Below are 8394 nucleotides of genomic sequence, written 5' to 3' on the forward strand. Positions count from 1 at the left end.
AGCCTTATTTATATCCTTGACTTAATACTGGAAGCTACAGGTTCAATCACATTAAACCACTACATTTGATAAAGTAATATCACTAAGGACATTTGCCACTTGTCTCTGTCTCTCACTTCTCTAATATAAAACCTCACAGTGACTTAATTTTAAAATTTAGCACTAAGAAAATCCTCTGTATTCCCTGGTGAGTTATGCAATTTCTGACAGTAACGATTATGAAACTGACTATTTTGCCTGCTAGGAAGCTCAATTTCATTTGAAATTCAACTATTCTTAAATATATAGGTCTATGATTTGCTTCTTTCTTTTTTATCTTTTTTCCTAGTATTTCATTTTTTTTCTGGATTCATTTTACTAATCTTAATAGTTTTTTTTTTTATTAAAGATTTTATTTATTTATTTGAGAGAGCGAGAGAGAGAGAGAAGGTCAGAGGGAGAAGCAGACTCCCTGCTGAGCAGGGAGCCTGACGTGGGACTCTATCCCGGGACTCCAGGATCATGACCTGAGCTGAAGGCAGTCGCTTAACCGACTGAGCCACCCAGGCACCCAATAGTTTGTTTTTTAATTGCAATTTTATTCTAGTTATTTTCATGTTCAGTCTTTTCTAATCCTTTGCAGATTGAGCCACACTATAAAATAAAGCAAAAAATATGTGTGCCATGAGAAATTGAAATTGGCCAAGATGAATGGAGTGGCTTCATAGGATAATGTTTTAGAAAGTATTTCTGTATATGAAACATTTTACTTATTGTAAAAAATACATATTTGCTTTTTAAAGAGATACACTTAGGTTTTAGTATCAGTTTATGTTTTATGAGAATAAATTTTGTTATTAAATCTTTGACTCCAATTATGAATGTTGTACTTCAGCTGCACTGTGGCACTGTTTCCTTTTTTAAATTTTGATAAACTTTTAAAAGTGTTTTTCATTAAACCTCAGCAAATGGTAAAGAAAATGTCAGTTGTTTTACTTATATCATAAAAGCAGGCATTTAAAATTAACTAGATGTACCTATTAAAAGAGTATTTTTCTACCAATTTACACATAAAGCTTTAGTGACTATAGCAAATTAATACAAATAGCATTACTTTAATGAATGGGAGTGGTGGATATTTTTGAATTGATTTTACTGTCCTTTAGAAATTTTTATTATAGGGCACCTGAGTGGCTCAGTCGTTGGGCATCTGCCTTCGGCTCAGGTCATGATCCCAGGGTCCTGGGATCGAGCCCCACATTGGGCTTCCTGCTCAGCGGGAAGCCTGCTTCTCCCTCTCCCACTCCCCCTGCTTGTGTTCCCTCTCTCGCTGTTTCTGTCAATTAAATAAATAAATAAAATCTTTAAAAAAAATTTTTTTAATGAATTTTTTTATTATTACTCTTTTCAAGTTTTTGATTTTTCTTTCTTTTTCCTGGTCAATTCTGTTCTTTAAAATATGTCATTGATTGGGGCGCCTGGGTGGCTCAGTTGGTTAAGCGACTGCCTTCGGCTCAGGTCATGATCCTGGAGTCCCAGGATCGAGTCCCGTGTCACAGGGAGTCTGCTTCTTCCTCTGACCCTCCCCCTTCTCATGCTCTCTCTCTCTATCTCATTCTCTCTCTCAAATAAATAAAATCTTTAAAAAAAGTAAAATAAAATAAGTCATTGATCATAAATGACTACAATTCTTTGTAATCACAACAATAAAGAAATCTTATGCTACCAGATTAGTTAATTTTCATTTGCCTTTAGATACCACATTTAAAGTGTGTCTTTTGGTGAACTTTATCCCAGTATTTTCATATTTTGATTGTTCTATCTTAATAATTTATTGTTCTCCCCTTCTGATTTAATACTCATCTCTTCTACTTTTGTCTTGATCTGTTCCCAAATTATAGCAGTAGTAATATTGTATAGCACTGTAACACTTTATTTTAAATAATGGATCAAAATATTTGAAAATGTAGGTCTATTTGCATTGTTGATATTTTTGAAATTTAATTTAAGCCTGACTGTGATACCCTTGGACATTTATTTGACTTCCTCCAGATTTCTTATAAAAATAATTAGGCATCTTATCTGATCAACTTTTGCAATTAAATCTGGTAGTCTTAGAGATTTCATTAGTTCTAAACATAGCTAATTTATTTACATTCCCAAGAAACTTTCCTAATAGGCTTGAACTATTATATTGTGCTAGTTAATTACTTTTTTAGTAAAAATGGGCAACGAGGGGCTCACACGTAGTTTAGCAAATGAATACATTTTTCACCCAGATGTCCTAGTCTTGAGGAGAAAGTTCTTTATGTCTTGGGAGTCCTGGTCAGTTTCCTAATTAGCTTATTTTTAAATAACCAGGTCATAATTTGGAACCACCATTCTTATATATGCTCTATTGGCAGCACAGTGGAAAACCCAATGACTCATTCCCCTTATAAAAGTCAAAATAAGTTTATGTTTCAATATAGTTTCTAGAGTTTGTAGGAAGAAATGTTGAGTCTGAGTTTAGAATATTTGTAAAATGCAAAACAAAAAACACTCATGATATGTAATGAAGTAAATAATCAGATAAATAAAAATATCCTCAGGGCTACCTCATATGGTTGTGCAGCATGTGCATTGGTGCTAAGGGGATGAGTGGGGACTGGAATCCTGAAGATACTTCTCTTGCCAATTGTGGGCTTGCTTCTGTTTCACAGATACCATTTGTCTCCCCAGAAGGAAGATATTTTTTTAATATTTCTGCTCAAATAAGGCAATCTTAGAAGTCCTTAAATAGGCTCCCTGTATGGTAGCAACAGTCCTGCATAACTATAACTGCTCCATATTTGTAACTTTACAAACAACTTGATAGTAAGTTAAATGACTGTAATGATGCTTGGATTAAAAAAATGTTGTTATGAGATATAAGTGAAAGAATATTAGTACAAGTTTTTTTTAATAAATGTGATCTTTCCTGTCCATGTCTTAGAACACACCAAAGAAGTTTGACTAGTATTACTGTGTACAGTTTTCTGAATTAGTAAATGAAGTGAATATGATAAAGGCTCACTAACATTAATTCTACATGTAGATATTACTCATTATATGTATTCTCATTGTTCTCCTCTACCATCATTGCCATATGGCATATGTACTAATTTAATGACAAAAAGGATTAAATATTGGAATGAATTAAGATGGAAAAGGTGAATTTAAGGAAAATTAGTTTCTATTATCATGTTATATTTGTACATAATTTGTACTGTTTTAATATCTAATCATTAGGCCAGCAATTGTAGAAATTATTGCTTAGTTTATTAATATCTTTCAAGTGTATATGGGGCCTTCACTGAATATGTTTAAAACATTATTATTCTCTCAGTAAGTGCAAATTTTGAATTACTTTTTTAAAAGTAGAAAGTTGAGTTTAAAAAATACATCTCTGGTCACTATTTTACATTTAAAAGTAAGTTGGGTTTAACACACCACTCATCAGGGAAATGTAAATCGAAACCACAATGAGATATCACCTCACATCTATCAGAATGGCTAAGACCAAAAACACAAGAAACCAGTGCTGGCAAGGGTGTGGAGAAAAAGGAACCCTCTTACACTGTTGGTGGGAATGCAGCCACTGTGGAGGTTCCTCAAAAAATTAAAAATAGAATTACCATATGATCCAGTAATCCCACTACTGAATATTTACTTAAAGGATGAAAACAGTTAAGTCAAAAGGATATATGCACCCCTATGTTTACTGGAGCATTATTTATGATAGCCAAATTATGGAAGCATCCCTGGTGTCCACTGATAGATGAATTCATAAAGAAGAGGTGGTATATATATACTACTGTATATAGTGGAATATTTTATATATATGTATATATATATAATGGAATATATTATATATGTGTATATATAGTGGAATATTAGCCATAAAAAAGAATGAAATCATGCTATTTCAACAACATGGAAGGATGTAGAGGGTATAATGCTAAGTGAAATAAGTTAGAGAAAGACAGATACCATATGATTTCATTTTTATGTGGAATTTAAGAAACAAAACAAATGAACAAAAAAAAAGAGACAAATCACAAAACAGTCTCTTTGGAGGACAAACTGATGGTTACTATAGGGGAGGTGGATTGGGGGATGGGTGGAAATAGGTGAAGGTGATTACGAGTATACTTATCATGATGAGCACTGAGTAATATATAGAATTGTTAAATCACTATATTGTACACCTGAAACTAATAAAACATTGTATGTTAACTATCCTGGAATTAAAATTTTAAAAAAAAGGTAAATTAGAATTGTTTGCAATTAGTATCTTTGTTTTAGTTTATGGAAATAGATTTTCTTAGTTAATATTCAAAATATTTAACAGTAGTATGTTTTCTTTTTGATGAAAACTAAATAACTCTAAGATGTTTTATTCCTATTTTTTAAAAGATTTTATTATTCATTTTGAGAGAGAGCGCGAGCTCATGAGCAAGGGGGAAGGGTAGAGGGAGAAGGAAAAGCAGACTCCCTGCTGAGCTGAAAGCCAGATGCGGTCTGGATCCCAGGAACCCAGGATCATGACCCAAGCCAAAGGCAGATGCTTAACTGACTGAGCCACTCAGGCGCCCCTTATTCCTATTTTTTAAGAGATTTTTCCATAAATAAATAAAGCAGAGCATATAATTAGCTAACTGAAATAATTTTGTCAATCATTAAAGCAATGAAAACCTTTGTAAAGATAGCATTTTATAAATTCTTGATCACAGACCAAGGATTCTTCACATCAGAATCTCAAAAACATTTTCTTAAAATATAAATTCTGATTTTCTCAGTTAATTCTAAGCTCTACTCCAAAGACAGGGCCCACTAATTTATTTTTAAGAAGTTTCTTCAGATGTAGGAAGTACTTACCAGCTGTAATAAATGGGAGCAGAACAGAATTCCAGAATAAATACTGAACATATTATCTGGTTTGAGTCCTAGTTCCTCTATTATTTTGTTATACAGACTTCACCAAGTATATAATATAAAGAATGGCAATTGTCTATTCATAATATGGAGACAGTATCTACTTCATAAAAGTCTAATTTGGATTATTTCAGACATCCATGGGAAAGTTCCTTGCACCTAGTTGCTGATCAAAAAATATTAGTGGCATTTGGATATCTCTCAATATGCAAATTTCCAATCCATTGCATTGATTATTCTAGCATTGCCATTTTTAGTTCACGAAGAGTTAGTTCCAAATAGTTTGTCTTTTTTTTATTCTTGTTGCAAACCTGGGTCACAGTTAATGAAATTGTGTTTTATATCATTGTGAATTTGATTTTTAAAGTCACTGTGAAAGATTTAACAGACCTCTAACTCTATTCCTGTTTATGCAGTAAGATCATGAATTAGCAAAACTGTTTATTGAAGTCTGCACAGTTGAAAAGGGCAATATTTTCATAAGGAGCTGGTCTTAGTGATTGATGTTCCCACAACTCTTTCCCCTTTAATTCAGAGCCTAAGAATAATTGAGCTTTCAGTCAATGATTAAATTACATGTTTGCTGTGCTACTACACAAAAACAATATGCATTTCACTTATAGTTAATTATTTAAGCCAAAGTAATGAGGTGTGGCATATAGCTTTTACTTGGGTTGAGGTATGAGCAATGAATTTTTTAAGACATGCAACATTTCATGAGGATCAAATTTCTTATCTGAGAGTTTGATAGAAACTAGATCTGTTCAAATTGGTGTGTAGATAACTTTGTAGCTGATTGATAATATATCAATATGTTTTTGGATAAAATTTTTATTTTTTATTTTTTTAAAAGATTTTATTTATTTATTTGACAGAGAGAGACACAGCGAGAGAGGGAACACAAGCAGGGAGAGTGGGAGAGAGAGAAGCAGGCCTCCCGCCGAGCAGGGAGCTCGATGTGGGGCTCGATCCCAGGACCCTGGGATCATGACCTGAGCTGAAGGCAGATGCTTAATGACTGAGCCACCCAGGCGCCCCTAGATAAAATGTTTTTAGATCATGACATAATATTTATATTATCTGATGAAAATACACACACACAAAAGAGAGAGGAATTAAATTCAATTTTCTGTTCTTCTGTGCAGTTAACCGGAATTTGGTTTAAATATTAGCCATTTATTGAATTAGAGTTTAGCGACAATTAATGGTTTATGAATCAGGTCATGATTCATAATATTTGAGGTATAAAATTTGTTTTCTTAGAAACTTGTCCAACATGGGGCGCCTGGGTGGCTCAGTTGTTAAGTGTCTGCCTTCCGCTCAGGTAATGATCTCAGGGTCCTGGGATCGAGCCCCGCATCAGGCTCCCTGCTCTGCGGGAAGCCTGCTTCTCCCTCTCCCACTCCCCCTGCTTGTGTTCCCTCTCTTGCTGTGTATCTCTCTGTCAAATAAATAAAATCTTAAAAAAAAAAAAAAGAAAAGAAACTTGTCCAACAGGTTATTAAGCAGTTACTAGGCCCCAAGAGAGAAGAATGTGAGAATCTTAGATGTGAGGAAAACATTGTAGGATTGTAAAACTGATTAAAAAAATAATTAAAAAACATTCCAAATTTACCTTTATAGAAGTCATATCCTATAGGACCTTGTTCCATTTTTTAAAAAAATAATTAACCCAATACTCTTATATTGTTATAGAAACCTAACATGTTTTTAAGAAGTGGGGAGTTTATAAATACTTGGACTTAAGATGTTTGTGTGATACTTCTGTGTTTTCTAATAACCTCATTGATAAAATACAAAATTTATTTTCAATTCCTGAGTGCCCTTTTCAAGAAGTTGGTTAGGTGCAGGCTCAGAAAGAATGGCAGAATTCTCACATATTCTATGTACAGAATAATCAATAATAAATAGCTAATAATAATTATTATTTAAATGTTTATTGCCGTGAGTTAAAACCTAGGGCACAAATGCCCAAATGATACAAAGCATATAGAAAATAATAGGAATAATTACTTGTTTTTAAAATATCTTCACCTAAGGTTGCTTTAAATGTTTATATCTCCTAATATATGTAAAATATTTCTACTGATAAAACTGATAGGTAGTTAATGCTTCAAAAGATCTTGTTCCATAAAATAATTTCTATGAAGTATTCACAATTGCATAACTTTTAAATGAGTGGAATGTGCTGTTGTTTTGCTGAGATAGTCTGCTTTGTGGTCTTAAAATTCCATTTTGTAATTTTAAAAATATAATAGAAAAGGTAAGTTAAAATTTAATATAAGTAAATATTTTGGTTAATAATTTAAATTTAATTTAAAGTAATAGAAAAATTAAATTTAAATTATTATAGAAGAACATTATAGAGAATTTGGACTTTTGGGTTTTTAAAAGTGCTCATATTTTCACATACATAACAAATATTATCTTGTTGCCTTTACTCCCATTACTTTTTCTTCTTGTCTTTACCCTCATTGTGGGCTACAAAAGCATGCATATTTGTGTTTTTATCTACTTAACACTACCTCAAAACGATTTTCTATTCACATGGCTGCATACAAATGTTAATATATTTTAATTTAGAGTTAAAAGCTGAAGTTAAATCCAGTTACAACAAAGATTAATTGTGATTTATTTTGCCTTAGGCAAATGACAAGAGGAAAGAAACACTGTGGACATCTTCGGGATTTATGGCTAGTCAGACTGGTTTGTTCCTTTAGCATCCATTCTAACAATTGTTCATTTTAGTTTGCCATCAAGTAAATATTGTGCTAATGGTTAGAGTTTTAGAAATGTTGCTATTATTTGAAATAAGATAATTGTAACAGACTAAGAAGCAATCTCTTTGTCCTTATTCCTAAGATTAAAAAAAAAATCACAAAGAAAGGTACTTGTGAATTATCTAATATTTTAATCTTTTATAAGAACAGTTTTGAGGTTCGCTAGTCTTTTATCCTGATAGACTGCTGAGTGGTAAATGGAACTGAAACTAAAAATACGTACACCAGTTCAGTTTTTCTTCGGGTTTTGGGAGATGTTTATTTTGTTTATGGGTTCTATAACCATTTCTAATATATTTTCCATTAGTAATCTTGCTAAGTGATTCTTCTAATCACTGAAAACATAACACAGACAAAGCAAAACCCATTATTAAAAAAAATTGGGCAAATGGCAAAATAGACTTTTTATTTTATAATTTTATAATTTTATATTTTATAATCTTAAAAACTTTTATATTTTTTATATTTTATAATCTTAAAAACTTTTCCCTAGATAAGGATTTCCGGTTATAGATTATTTGAATAATGAAACTACTTTTATAAACTTAGGAAAATATTTGCATCAAACTAATTGTCAGCTCTATAAGAGAAGCACATGACTATTACATGATGGTAAAAGTATAATATTGTGTGGTGCATTGGTGGCTCAGTGGGTTAAGCATCACACTCTTGATTTCAG

The sequence above is a fragment of the Leptonychotes weddellii genome, chromosome 2 (assembly GCF_054177405.1).
Source record: "Leptonychotes weddellii isolate Sample4059 chromosome 2, ASM5417740v2, whole genome shotgun sequence".
Classification (NCBI taxonomy): Eukaryota; Metazoa; Chordata; class Mammalia; order Carnivora; family Phocidae; genus Leptonychotes; species Leptonychotes weddellii.